The sequence below is a fragment of the Rousettus aegyptiacus genome, unplaced genomic scaffold (assembly GCF_014176215.1).
Source record: "Rousettus aegyptiacus isolate mRouAeg1 unplaced genomic scaffold, mRouAeg1.p scaffold_m13_p_4, whole genome shotgun sequence".
In the NCBI taxonomy this organism is placed as follows: domain Eukaryota; kingdom Metazoa; phylum Chordata; class Mammalia; order Chiroptera; family Pteropodidae; genus Rousettus; species Rousettus aegyptiacus.
In genome coordinates this window covers 57,930,061-57,945,608 of record NW_023416307.1, presented here as the reverse complement: position 1 = coordinate 57,945,608, position 15,548 = coordinate 57,930,061, and the positions used below count along the sequence as shown (strand labels likewise).

At 35.2% G+C, this 15,548-nt stretch overlaps 1 pseudogene; it reads right to left on the bottom strand.

Annotated features, from left to right (window-relative positions):
• Positions 1-1,470: 1,470 nt before the first annotated feature.
• Positions 1,471-1,589, bottom strand: LOC118602424 (annotated as a pseudogene).
• Positions 1,590-15,548: the final 13,959 nt, after the last annotated feature.

The window sequence follows — 15,548 nt, the reverse complement described above, 5'->3', positions numbered from 1 at the left end:
CACCTTCAACTTCCTGGCCTTGTTTTCTCTCTATCTTACTTACTTTATACAACCTCCCTTCTCCACCCCCTTTCTGAAACATCTGTCTCTCTTGCCTTGCCTGTGCAGGAACAACTAAATGGTGCCAGGGAAGGGGGTTGGTGACAAAAACATACATCCAGCCTGACTAGTTTCATTTTAAATTATGAGCATAAACTCATTTGAACCTTGATCACTGCCAAAATTCTATTACTTTCTTCATTAAATATGCTTTCTCCCTCTCTTAATATATTTCATATCTCTTAACTTGCCTCAAATATCCCATTTCTACTCCCCTTCTCACTGTAAGTTGATGACCTGCCTTATACTTTGTTAATAAAATGAACTATTACAATGAATGCTTTAACACTCTCAATAACAAATTAAAAAATATTTTGCATTTTTAGCTCTTCTAATCTAGTGTAAAAACATTCCTTCTCTCAGAAAAGAGAAAATCTCTCCACCTGAATACTGAGTCCAACTCTCATATGAACTATCAAGGATTTTACTCCTTCATTTGTTCTTCTTCAACTGTTTGATAAATCTTTTCTTTACCACTAGATTATTCTCATATGATATACAAACATACTCATATTCAAATGTACTCAGTATCTCTCACCTTTACAGAGAAAGAAACAAAGAAAGGAAGGAAAGAAAGAAAAAGGAAGGAAGGAAGGAAGGAAGGAAGGAAGGAAGGAAGGAAGGAAGGAAGGAAGGAGAAGGGGAGGTAAGGGGAGGGAAGAGGAGGGAAGGGGAGGGGAGGGAAGGGAAGCAGGGAAGGAGGAAGGAGAGAAAACACCCCTTGTCCACAATCTCCCAGAGCTCCTTCACTAATTTTCCATTCTTTCGCAGTTGATCTTCCTCATCTTTTACTCACCATTTCACTCACTCTAATCTATTTTCTAACTTTACAGTCTAACAAACTAGTTCTGTAACAACTTTTATGTTTCATATTCCAAGAATATGTTCTTTTTCTATCATAGACAGCATCCCTCACAATAGACTCAACACTCCATCCTCAAAAACTCTCCTCTCTAGACTTTCATATACACTCTCTTGTTTTCTTCCCAGCCCTGTAGTCACTTCTCAGAATTCCTTGCTGGCTTCTTCTCCCTCACACTTAAAAATATTAAAGTATTGCAATATTCCTCCCAAGCCCATTTTTTCTATCAGCACATTCTCTCTATTGATCTCATCCAGATGTGTATCTTTAAATGCATTCTCTATACTGAATATTTCAAAATTATGTCTCCAGTCCAGATTTACTCTGTGATTTCTGACCTGTCTATGTACAACTATCATTAGTGTTGTTGTTGTTGTTGTTGTTGTTTAATCAGAAATCTCTCAGGCTTAATATGTTTACATAGGATTTTTTTTTTTTTAAGTGAAGCAACCCTTGGTTGATCTCGCAGTTTGCAAGGACCTTGTCAGTTTACAATCCCTTATTTTTTATGCCTACAGCACCTGGTCTTCCTAGATGGTCTCCCATCCAAGTACTAACCAGGCCTAACCCTGCTTAGCTTCCACGATCAGATAAGATTGGGCTTGTTCAGGGTAGTGTGGCCGTAGTACATTAGAATTTTTTGATTCCTCATTCCATCTCTAAAATAGGAGAGAGCTATAGAGAGAAATGGATATGTTAAGGAAACAGACGTGAAATGAGATCAAAGATAACACAGTTGGCACAAGGCAATGAGAAAGTTTAAGAAATTTAATTGTGGTTTTGTTTAGAAAATGGGGCTTTGAAATTTAATATGTAAGAAATGAACATTTTAAGAGATGATAAAGTTGAATCCATTATTAATGTGAGTATTGAGAACTGAGGTAAAGTTAATTTGAAACTTATCAGAGTCAAAGAAGCCAAAGTATTAGAAAATCAGAAAGTTGTTCTGGTCAGCCCCATGGCATTTGAAATAAACATAAGATGATACCAGACTTAGGGAAGCATGGCAAAGAAATTGTCTGGAAGGACAGAGACCAAAAAATGGTGGAAAATAGATGGCATGAGACTTGAAAGAAGATTTGTTTTGTTTTGGTTTTGGTTTTATGAGATTAGAGAATGTTGCTTGCGAATAACCAATTGGTTGAGAATTAACCAGAATTAATATGAATCTATCGGCAAAATGATCACTCGCCACTTCTTGAAGGATTTCCTGGGAGAACAGTACTCTTGGCAGTGAATCAGCCTTCAATTAAGGCAAGTAGGGGAGGGAAGAAGTTGGGGGTGTCTGAGAGTTAAATTATTGTTGGTCAGACACTCCGGAATACATAGCAGAAAAGTTGAGAGTGATAGAAAGATAAGGTGAGAAGAAATAGATTATTGAAATAGGAATAAAAGTATGGGGGAGAGCAAATGACTTGAGAATGTGCCCATTAGTAATTAAAGATGACTAAGATATGAAACAAAGTGCATTAAATTCATTTAAAGTTTACAAATACAATTTTAAGTTTATTGTCTCCTCTGATGTAGGTATAAAACTTCCCCATGGTTGTGTGATAGGTATTCAGACCTCAGCAATGAAAATCATGTTCTCTTTTTTTTGTTGAAATTTATAAAACATTTTAAACAATAAACACATGGTGTAGATAAATGTGGTAGGTTCCATTCTCAGCTTATTTTTCTTAGTGAACAAGATGTCTCCTATTATATCAGTAGTCAAATAGACTCATGAGAAATATAGAAGTAAAAGATATATAGAGGATATATGACACTTGATCCATTATTTGTCATTAGGAGTATCATTCAGACTGGTTTGCTAAATGAATGCAATTGTTCTCAGATATCCTCATTCCTATCCCCAGATTATTTTCCTTTAAATAATCAGTGTAAAAATGTAATTGAACACTTATGAATTCAGTTTATTTGTAACTTATAAGATACCCTTTCCACAGCAAAATTAAAATTTAGAATTCTGGAACATAATTTTTACGAAGATTAAGTGAATGATCTAAGTATATCTACTGAGTTAATTCTCTCTAGAATTGAATGAAAGAGATGAAACATTCTTATACAATGTAAAGGTGGCTTCTGAGATTCCTTTACTTAAAAAATGTTATTACTTAAAGGACTTTCACCATCTCATATCCCTAAACAACCAAATGATGTCAAACTCAGATTCTAGCATCTAGCATCCATCTGCCCGATTTCTCAGTTCTTCTAATGCTATGATTCACTGCTCTTCAAGATCTTTATAAGATTCAACCATCTTTGAATGTTTAATTTTCCTTATTATGCCCTCTAACACAATAGATAGTTTTGTCTGTTTCTGAACACTGTGCAAAGGAAATCTTATGGGATTTATGCACATTATCAAGCATTTAGTTATAATTATACTGGCAAATACAAATTTAGAAATAGAAGAATATTCTAGATAAATTTCACAAGGAAAATGTCAAAAACTGCCCATTTTCTGTTCTTGAAATAAAAACTTTTTCAGTCAAAAATCATATCAATATGCTAAGAGAAGAGGATCTTAGTCAGGATACAAGTTAGGCTGCTATTGCAAAGAAATGGAAAAATACAGTGATGTTCACACCAAAGTTTATTTCTCTCTCACATTAAAGTCCAGGTGGATAATTTGGGTATGGTTTCGTAGTTTAATGGTGTTGGGTCATGTCAGTCTACCATCCTTGACATGTAGTTTCCATCTCATGGCCCAAGATGCTCTTTAGTTACCATCATTATGAACACATTTCAGTCAAAAGGAAGGAGAAAAGAGAAAGGAAAGGCATGTCTCTTCCTCTTAAGAAAATAGCCTCACACGTGAATACAACATTTCTGCTCACTTTCCACTAGCTAGAACTTTGTCACTGTGACATATTTTTCTACAAGAGAAGCTTGAAAATGTATTCTTTATTTGGGTGACTATATGCCCAGTGAAAAGCCCTATTACTGAAAAGGAAGGGTAAAATAGATATTGAAAAACAACTAGCAGTTGATGTCATGCATATCCAAATCTTGCTCTAAAACAGAACAGTTGAATTTGTCCTACAAAATTCTACACAAATTGTATTATTGTGCGATCTGATACAAATGTATATGTTGTACAGTTAGTAAAATTGATAATTATGGATTTTATATGTTGGTTTGCTTAATGTCTATCTCTTTTACTAGACTCTAAGATCTAAGAAGGTAGACTCATGTCAATTTTGTTAACTATTTTATAATCTATCACAAATAATTATTTGTTGAATTAATTAATATATAAAGGAGTCGGCAATGAAATGTTGACTCTTAACTTCTTTTCAGAATCTATGGACTCCCAAAGTCAATGGTTATTAAAAGTAATCAAAATAATAAAGTTAATATCATAAGAAAATTTTTACCCTCCAAGATCTATAACAAATCAAGTTTCAGGCCCAAAATACACTCAGTTAGGTCATAAGGAAGCCTGTAAATTAGATTGTCCCCTCACATTTGAAGCTTGGCTCCTTTGTCCTGTTCCTACCACACACTTGTTTCTATAAATTTCAGATTCCTTTTTCAACTGAATGTGCCAATTTGCTTATGTATCCACTCCTAAAAATAAAAATATCTCTGTGTGCATTTGCAAGCCACAATGTTTTATGAGTTCTTTTTCAAGGCAGAAAGTTAGCCAGTAGTTTTTTGCACATTATAGTCATGTCTTTAAAAAAAAGTGTCTTAAAACAGTCAAGCACTGAGGCTTAGAGTAAGTAATGTAAGTGGGGTTATCTTTTGTAATAATTTTGCTATAATTTTCCAAGAAATATATCAAGTGTCCACTGCATGAGTGAGAAAAATTATATGAGAATGCTCCCTACTATATTTACTTCCATTATTTCTAGTCACAGGATTCTCTGGTTTAGCTAAGAAATCATTCTTGCATGTCATTCAGGCAGAGGCTAAAGCACTGCTGAATGGGGAAAAAAAAGAAGAAGAATGCAATGATAACTGTCTTTCTACGTGCTACTGGCCAGGGTCAGACCAAGACCATTTATATACGGAGACAACATGCCTGTTCATCGGCCATTTCAGTGCTCTGTGATGTGGAGAGGTGAAGCAGCAGGATTCAAGGAAGCTATAACTGGACAGTGTTTCAGCCACTGTTTTTTTTTTTTTTTTGGACCTAGATAGCTTTCTATTTTGCTTCAAGGTCTTCAAAACTGAATGTTTTTCCCAGTCCCTGTCATCCATTTGGTCCCCTCTCTGAGAGCCCAGGTAAGATGGCAGAAGCACTGGGCATCCATAGCCACAGCTGGACCCATAATCATGCCAATCAGTGCTTACTACACAAAACCTTTTCAACAACCCCAAAGCCAAGGCCCCAGTAGATGTCACCAGATTTCTCTTTCAACTCAAGTCTTACAATTAGGCAGCTTTGTGTTTTTCACACTTATGCATTATGATGGTTATTTAGGCTGAGCACAATAGTCTCCAAGAATATGCTTCCTCAACCCATGCCTTCCTCCTACTCAGCAATGCTGCTAAAAAATGCAGACATTCAGTGAAGGTCACAGGCAATGCTGGTTCCAGGCAACAGACACAGTTTATTTTCCTCTTGCTCTCTACCAGAAGAAGACCACAATATAGAAACCTCCATGAAACTCTATGCTCTGCTCTAGCCTCTCATCCTGATACACAAAACTTTGAGCATTTTGCTCATGCAGTTGTGCCTCCAAAGAAATTGAGTGATCAAATCCACCTACAAGAAGGCAACATAACCCACCCACCTTATATGGTTAAAAAAAAAATTCTCACTAAAAGGAAGTGGTCATTTCAGTTGCAAGTGTGAAAATAGAAATTTTATTATAGCATCTGACAGCTATACGACAAATGGGTAAGAAAATTTTAAAAATAAGTAAAAGCTGTGATCATCTCCCCACACCATACAAAGTAGTTCTCAAAAGCACTAAATACCCCATAGTCAAAGCGAAAATAAAAACTCAAAATTGAACATGAAATTATAAATCTCTCACCTTCAATGGAAAAATGACACTTAAAAATTTGACACAGGATGTAACATAGCATTCACATTTCTAATCTGTGGGGATAGGTCAGAGGGGACAGAAGAAGGATTTATGTGTATTTTGCACTCCAATTAAGAAATGAATGTTTTTTTTAATTTACTTTTTTGTTTATAGAAATGCAGATAAGAAAGCATGACAGAAGTTGCTACAGATCTTTAAGGAAAAGTAAGCAGAAACAAGGTATTCTTAGGATATTAAGTAATGCAGATAACCAATATTTAGCAGAATATGGGAGGATACAAGCGTCTATAAGAAGACAAAATAATTAATTTTCTTCAAATCATTAAATCATTAAAAGCCCTCCATAAGTGGAATCAGTCCATCTGAGTACAGAAAGACAGTGGACCACAAAAATATGGAACTTACAGGAAGGTATCAGAAGAGTCCACAGTGGATTAGAATTGATCATTCTTTTGGATATGCTAATGAAAAGCCCTCTCTCTTACTTCGATAAACCTCACTGCCTAATTTTCACATTTTATTGTTTGTATAGTCCTGTATTGAATTTGCAATCCAAATAACATTGGCTCAGAGCTCATTCTATCAGATGTAAAAAGATCCATTGTGTTCTCCAAGATTCCTGTGAATCTCTGGACCTTCTATTCTCGTAATCAGAACCCTCTCAGTCTCATGTCCTCTTCTCTGTCTCATGTTCATATTACTTCCTTTGACTTTTCTTGTCTCTCTATTCCACGTAGACTTAAGCATGGAACACGAACCCTTTTTCATGATATGCCAGACATTACTTTCACGAGATGGTAAGACACTAGTCCAGGGGTAGAGGCTGATTGAGAGAAGATGTCACTTCACTCCACATTACAGTATATAACTTAACTATTCCTAAAATCCTTTTTAGATAACGATGACTACATTTAATTTCTCACTGGTTTATTTTCATTCTAAATGCATTTAACCCTACCATGAGGCTGAATGCTCAGAGAGAGGTAAACTACGAAAGTAGGAATGACCACCAAAATATTGCTTATGTCTATCTGGGTGGCTGCATAATGCCAGTACAGTCCCAAGGTTTTCACTCTCAGCTGTACTTGCTGAAGACAGTGAGGGTTGGCAGGCATGGGGGCAGAAATTATTCCTACCAGGTCTCATACAAACACTGGCAGTACTAGTCTTTCTGAATCTTTGACCTGTCCTGTCTTGGAATTTGGCACTGAGACTTAAGAGTACTTATGAATTTTTAAAACAACTCTTGCCCTTCCTTCTGGAATAGATAATAAAATATCAATTCTGACTATGCTGGTGTGTACTATTATAGACTTGGAAATTAAATATACTATCATTAAAAATCCTTCTGACAGAGTTAATCTTTTCAAGGGTTTATTGAGTAGGTAGAGGTAATATAAAATGCCTCAAAAATATGGAAATCGGTTTACTCATTGACAGTGAAATTATCAAGAAGCAAAATAGAGTAGAGTAGTCATCCATAGAAGTGCCAAAGAGAGTTTATAAAATGTAAAGCAAAGCAGATTGAGAAATATCCAGACTTAAGTAAGATGACTTGGGCAAAAGCTTACAGAAACAGGACTGGAGAATGAAAAAATAAAACCTAGTCACGTTTTTTTAACCATCCTGAAGAAAAAGAGAATAGTTTGCATAGGTTCATAAGGAAAGTCAAGGGGCAAGGAAATGATGTCATTGTATCTTCAACATAATCCAGGCCACAGGGTTCCTGAATGAGCAAACATGAATGTGCTGTTTGGCACATTTATCCTTGTTTATAAAATGGAGTGCAGATTGTACCATTATATCTTGAGCTACATTACCACCAAGAAGATCTACCTAAATTGCATTGATCTTGCTCCATGCTCACCAATCAACCTGATTAAAAAACTGACTCTTCATTTAGATTTTCTAACAAAGAAGAGAATATAATGGCAAGCTGACACAAATGTTTGGTCAGTCTGGGGCTTCCATTAACTTCTCTATGCCTTAGTTTCACATCTATAAAATGGAGTTAATTCCTGTGTGTGTGTGTGTGTGTGTGTGTGTGTGTGTGTGTGTGTGTGTGTGTAAGAGAGAGAGAGAGAGAGAGAGAGAGAGAGAGAGAGAGAGAGAGAGAGAGATTGAGAGGGAGAAAGAGAATTTAATTAATACATGTATTGACAGCAGTGCTAGAAATACATTTCAAGTCCAATTAAATGTTAAATCTTATCATTATTGTTGCAAATCATGCTGACAAAAAGCTGAGCTAACGAGGTAGAAGTTAGTCTCCAAGACTTGATGATCTTTGAGTATAGTGGCAAAGCCAAGTAAGTATAATGTTGAGGACCTAAGGTTGTAACATTTGCAAGTTATTTCCACTTTGTGAAGACTAAGCCAAGCTGTCTCTTTCTTATATCTTTTTATCTTCTACATCCCTCCAAAAGAGTTTGTAGTTCGTAGGATGCCATTTTGTTTTTAAAGGGGAAGGGTACATTTCTTCTACAGCCAGGCTTGGTACTCAAAATATGTATAATACTTACCCTAAATAATTTTGTATTTTAGATAAGATGAAAATGAGTTGCGGGGAACCACAAAATGGAAATCAGCAAACTTTTTCTGTCCAGGGAAAGAGGTGAATATTTTTAGATTTGCATGCAATATAGTGTTGGTCACAACTACTCAATACTGAGGGTATCATAAAAGCAGTCATAGAAAGCATATAAACTAATGAGCATGGTTGCATCTCAACAAAACTCAACAAAGGCAGGTTGTAAATTGTATTTGGTCCATAGACTATCATTTGCTGATCCCTCCATGTTGATTAAAAGTTCATAGTGATTAATAAGACTGAAAAGATGTTATTAACTAACTACAATAGAAATCGAAAGGATCTAGAACTTGATTCAGACAAACTGATTATGTATGTATATATGTATGTATGTATGTATCATCTACCCACGCACCCATCTATGGATCTACCTGCCTATCTATAAATTAGGGAAATGTGCATACTGACTGAATATTTGATATTAAGGAACAATAGGTAATTTACAGAATAACAGTGGTATTATGGTTAAGTTTTAAAACATCCCTATCTTTTAGAGATATGTACTGATAGATTTTCAGATGAATAACATGATGAAGATTCACTTCAAAATTATTGGAAGATGGGGTAGTAATATATATGAAACAAAAGCGCTCGTGAATTGATAACTATTAAAATTTATTGATGAATACACAGTGTTCTTTATACCATTCTATCTACTTTTTAATATGTTTGATATTTTCTTTTATAAAATGTTTATTTGAGGTGCTAAAAATGTTACATAATGCAGAATCTCCCAAACATACATGTACGCAAACATACATGAGCACCCACACAATGAGATGCAGGCTGACACTTCAAAGAAAGGAAGCCAAAACAAAGTTCAAGATAGAGCTAGACGGATGGAGTATATCACATAGGATGTCCCGTGTTGACTTCAAAATTATTGTCTTAAATGATGTAAAATTATAGTTTAATGAGAAATGCAATGGAATACAATTCTACTAAAAATGAAGATTCTGATCATAGACCTACTAGATGGGATGCCACTTTCTAATTTAGGGCAAAAGGAATCAACAGAAGATAGAAGGAATGAGCCTAGTTTCTTCTCAGAGACCTTCAGTGTTGGGCTCCAGCCCATGCAAGGAAAATCAACAAGGGAAGTTGGGTGTGGGATGTGGGATCCACATCTAATTATGGTTTACCAAGCAAAATTCCAGGTCTTTCAACAAACTCTTCTCTCACCCTGCAAAGTTTTCTTTCACCTGCCAAACTCCTTCTAATCAATTTAAGCCTTGTTCAAATGTCACCTCTAGGCAGTTTTACTCCCTAATGCTCTGACTGCTTTTATCAGTCATATCTGGTTATATCATAAGAGATCTGTTTACTGGTCTATTATTTCACCCCAACAGTACTCAGAACCCTTAAAACAGAGACAGCATCTTCTGTTGTAGCTTATACAGAGCCTAATCCACTCTCGATTATCAAAAAATGTCTCAAATTACTCCATGTTCATTAACAAAAGAGATAGTACTAGGCCTTACTGACCCTGTATCCACTGGTCACACTTGGTTCTCAACAGATTGCATTAGACTCCTTCCTTTCTCTCTGTAAAATTATAGCTACCCAGGTCAGCTCAATATTACCTCTGTTATAAAGTCTTTTCCAACTGTCATTTAATGGTCCCCTTGTGCAATATCTCCTTGGCATTTTGTGTTCCCGTGTGTGTGTGTGTGTGTGTGTGTGTGTGTGTGTGTGTCTGTGTGTCTGTGTGTATGTGTGTTCTAACATGGTGATTTTAGAATACTGCTAGTTGAGGATATTTCTCTTGTCTTCTCTGAATTCTGATCTTTGGAGGGTAGGAGCTATGCTTAGCACAGCATTTTATGTGGTATCAAATCTCAAATTTATGTGAATGAGTAAATGAATTGGATTGCTTTACCTGTATACTTCAAACTTAAAACTGGTGTCAACAGTTTCCTAGAAAACCTTTTAATCAATTTATCGAGTCTATTTACTAAAACCTCTGTGACCTGAAAAAAGTCTTTAAGAGGTTTCACTCCACTTTAAGACATTTTCAATCCACTCGCCTGTTGGCAGTTAATTTTTTCCTCTCTCGCTCTCTCAATAATCATAAAATAATTTCAAGAATGTCTTCATTTTCTTAGCGCTGATGAGGTGTTTTGTTTTGTTTTATTTTTGTTTTTGTTTTTACTTTTTCGAGTGCCTCCATTCCCACAGTTACCTTTCTTTTCTTCATTAGTTATTTTTATGTTTTCAGATTTCTGTGATGCTTCCATATCAAATTTATTTTTGACTCTTTTCAAATAGATTTTTGTTCTTCAATTTTGGGTTCCTGCCTTCCAAAGTCTAGAGGAAGAAATTCTCAATGTTGGGAATTCAAATTTAGTTTTTACAGTCTAAGGACAATGCTTTTTTCTTAATTAAAAGAAAAGGGAATGAAAGGAGAAGATAAAAAAGAGGAAGCAGGCAATTGATAGAGGCAGCTAAATTACCTGATAGCCTGCACATTAAATTACCAATGAGTTGCACTGCCAGTTATTAATCCCTCGATCTGTTCTTTCATATCACACAGCTATGTTAGTTGGGTCCAAAGTACTATGTAATGAAATTTAGGGGCTGTAAGACACTCATGCAGAGTTGCACAAATGAGAGCTATGCAAAAATTTTGGCAGGAAGACTATGATTTCTAAGATTAAATACTTTTGAGTTGCAACATACAATTAAAATCAATAATATATCTCCAAGTAAGACTCATTTTGGACTTTAAGGAGAGGCTTCCATAGCATAGTGTTTAGAAGCACAGACTTCAAAGCCAGGCTGCTTGGGTTGAAAAGCCAACTCTGCCATGTAGTAGATAAGAGCCAAATACTTAAAAAAAAAAAAAAAAAGAAAGAAAGAAAGAAAAAAGAAAAAAATCTGTGTTCAGTATTCTCATCTATGAAATGGGGTAAAGATAGTATGTATCTTAAGAAGTTATTGTAAAGATCAACAGAGTTAATATAGGCAAAACACTTAGGATACTTTCTTCCATATAGCAAATGTTAGCTATTGTTCCTAGATAATATAAACATTGGCAGATCCACATATTTGGATCATGTGCAAACTGAGGGGATCAGGTTGCTTATCGCCTAAGGGGGTTTCCATATGAGCTGCTGAGGGGTGCCTGCTGCAATCAGTAATAATTGTTACTTGCAGATCTTGTGATCAAATTATTCCTTTCAAGGCAAGATTCTGTATAATTTATTATAATTCAGTTGCATGATGTTCTCTCCCTAGCCAGCTATTGTTCTCAAATTATTCTCATATTGGTTTAGAATAATCTGATTTGACCCTTACTTAATGTTGCCAGAAAGATTAAACTATAGCAGCCAAAAATGCAAGAGCTCAGGCCAATGGTCCTGAACTAATCCCTGTCATTCACAGCCTTAGGGCAGATCTGCCCAAGGAACACCTTGGTAGGCACTTGGCCCCATTCCTTGAAAGCTTTCTGACTATTCTGTTGACATTCTCACTCAAGAGCAAAATGCACCATTAAAGCTTCACTCCAGAACAAATACTTGGCAAGATGAGTTTATTTCTGATTTAACCCCCTGAAGTGTCTGCTTTTTAAGGCTCAGAAAACTGTAGCTATTAAAACAAGGCTTTTTAACCATTGAAACTTGGATAGTATATTCCTAAATGCCTCCAAAGCATGCTTAAAGCCATAGTAATTGAAGAAAAATATGGGATTATAGAAGTTTCGACAAAATATGGGAAAAATAAAATACTACAGCATTGGCGTTTGATACTTTAGGGCAAGCATTTGAAAAACATGCACACCTGTGAACTCTGAAGTATTCCATACCACACATAATGTTTGATTAATCACCAAAGTGATTACGCTAAGTGGCATCCACAGTAATTTAAACAGATATATAAATGGTTTGTAATTACAGGATATTGGGCTCTATAATTCATTGCTTAGCAAAGAAATGTTTGTTGTGTAATTACTGTATCTCTGTGAGATATTTGCTGTGCATTCATGGTGTAGTTTATCCTGAGCTTGCAGGCTACTATCTTTGGTTTCGTCATGCCTACACACAAGAAGTCTTTAAGAAAGGATAAAGCAATGATTATCTTGGCAGATGAAGCTCTCTATACCACTTGAGAAGCTGAGAATATGGAGAAATTTATTACAATATTTAAAAAGCAGATGCAGTTAACATTTGATTTTCCCATACTCTTCAAAGGTAGCAATGATATGACAAACAGCTTAGGTCAAAAACTATGTGCAGTTTAACTCAAGTCATAGCCCACAATGAACTCATTCTGTGGCCTACAGGAATGTACATCAAATATGGCTTGGCAGCAAGAAACTGTGCCCAAGATACACTGAAAAATACATATCTACCCCCCACATAGATAATAACACAGAGTTGAGCTGAAGTGAAAAACTGACAGGGAAGAATGAAAAAGTTTTTTTTTTTATAAAATATAACTTTTTCCTTTATCCTATAAATATAATGAATAGATTTATTCATGCCTATGAAACTAGCTGCTATATAATTGTGTCCAATTGCCATTTCTACTAAGTAGAGAGCAAAATATAAGTGCTATATATGTGTGTGAGAGAGAGAATGAGAGAGAGAGAGAGAGAGAGAGAGATCGCGCGCAAAAGAAAATGTAGATTAAAGATAAGGACAGCTTCTGATGAGTATGTGAGGTTATTTTGTTTGTTTGTTTTGCTTTCAATAACAAACAATAATAACTGAGATCTACACACAAATAATACAGTTTGAAAAAAATGCTAAGTAAGAGATTTACATTTGATGGTAAATATCTCGAGATTCCTGGATTTCTATAATAATGACAGTCCTACAGATAGAGAAAGAGCGCAAGTGGGTAGAAGAATGCTGGGCTTTAGGGAGCACAGTTGGTCTGGAGCAACTTAATATTAGGTTCTGTCTCTGGGACAAAGATCATGAACAGCTAATATTTTCTATATATGAAAATGTATAAAACTCATAATTGTGTTCATATTAAAAAGTTATACATTGATTACATCAAATATTTTGAGGAAATATTCCAAATTAAAGAATAATCGTTAGATATGAGTAAGAGAAGAATGCAGTTAACAGGAATAAAGAACATAATGAATGCTTTCATGCAAAAAAGATGAAGATATTGGGAAAAACTCTTACATTAAGAAATTCGGTTTGTCTGGTTTGGACAGGGTGATAGAGTATCTGGGCGTATTAAAATTATGCCATGCAGGGCATGCATAATGTTATTGTTTTAATTATACACATGGGGAAGAAATGAGTAAATAAATAGAAAAAAGTCAACACTTTCCTGGAGTGCTATAGAAATTGATCACAAATTATCACACATTTTGGATTTTTGTTGTTACAAGGAAGAAAAGATGAAACTATAACAGCTCAATTTTTAGTAAATTTAAAATTCTTAAAGCGAGGTTCATGGTGAAAAGGCACACAGAAACCATTAAGGTATGGGGGATAGTTTGTTTTTGAAGTTTCTAGACATCTCTCCCTTATTGGTATAGAATCCCCTAATATTATAGCCTGACCATGGTGAAGGGCCATGGCGGACTTGTTTAGAGATGGAGAGTATGAACTTAAACACACGATCCAAAGTTACTTGGAGATGTATAGCTAGAAAGATATTTAGATATATAGAGAAAAGGTGCGTGCTAGAATGATTTTCGAAAACACTTTAATTTCAAGTATCCCTTTTCACTGTTTAAGTAAAGAATCCAAATTTCTGATCATTTTTATTATTCTAGCAATTAATCTATATTTTACATTTAAAGCATAAAAATATTTTTTAGATAACACTTTCATTTTAAACTTAAAAATATTACCAAACATATTGCAACTATGTTAAATTTCTTTGAACAATTTTTTAGTTCAATAGTTTTAAAACTTATATCATCAGGTTTTCTTCCTCTGTCGCAGTTTCAACTTTACCCTTTCTACCCATAACTATAGCAGCAATGGCCTCTCTTTTTGTCTGTGCTTAAACATCGCCCTCTCAGTGAGGTCCTCTTTGACTGCCTTTTTAGAAACTGCAAATCTTTTCATCATTACCATCCTTGCATTCCGTGTCCCTCTTCCATGCTCTATTTATTACCAGTGGGCATATTACACATTTTACTTTTTTACTTCTTGTCTGACACCTTCCGCAAAAATGCAAGTTCTACAAGAGGCTGCTTACTTCTAAATCCTTGGCATCTTGAAGACTCTGTGGCATATAATTGGCTTCCATCAAATATTTGTTGAATGAATGGATGTGTTCCATGATTTCAATTGCAATTTTTATATGGTTTGCAAATGTGTTTCTATAGCCTAGGACTCTTTCCTAGGTTTAAAATCCATATATTCAATCATCTCTTTGAATCAACCCACAACATTCAAATGCAAAACTCCCAAGATTGAATTCATTATTTTGTCTCTTTACATCTCTACATTATTTCTTCTACCTCTTATAAGCTTATATAATCTCTTCTGTGATGAATATCAACCATCGGTCCAGACACCAATTGAAAAATCTTGAAATTATGCCACAAATTCTTGTTCCTGGATCTGTACCTATTCATATATCATTCTCCTCCCTTCACTAACCTGTTTTAGTACCTTTGGTGAGGTACCCTTGTCTGAAGAAACACAGCAGGCTCTCAACAGGTCATGCTGTTTCTTTCTGGTCTCGCCTTTCAATGAGCTAGATTCCACACTGCCCCCAATTCAAATCTGGTCATGCCTCTTTCATAGAACTATTCCATGGAAGTCAGTGACTACAAATTAATTAGTATAAGAAAGAGACCCTTCCATGATTTAGACTAATTTTTCTATGTATTTTGAGCTCAAAATCAACGTCAACCTCTCTTCTAATTCACAGGTTGCTTTATTTATCCATGCTTTTATTCGTATCCATCCTTTAGTAAGGAAAGCTGTCCTTCAGTTTGCAATTCCAGCTTGTTTTTATTTTAATATTTAGCTTAAGCTCTTCCTCTTTTTTAGTTTTAGTTTTCTTTGCT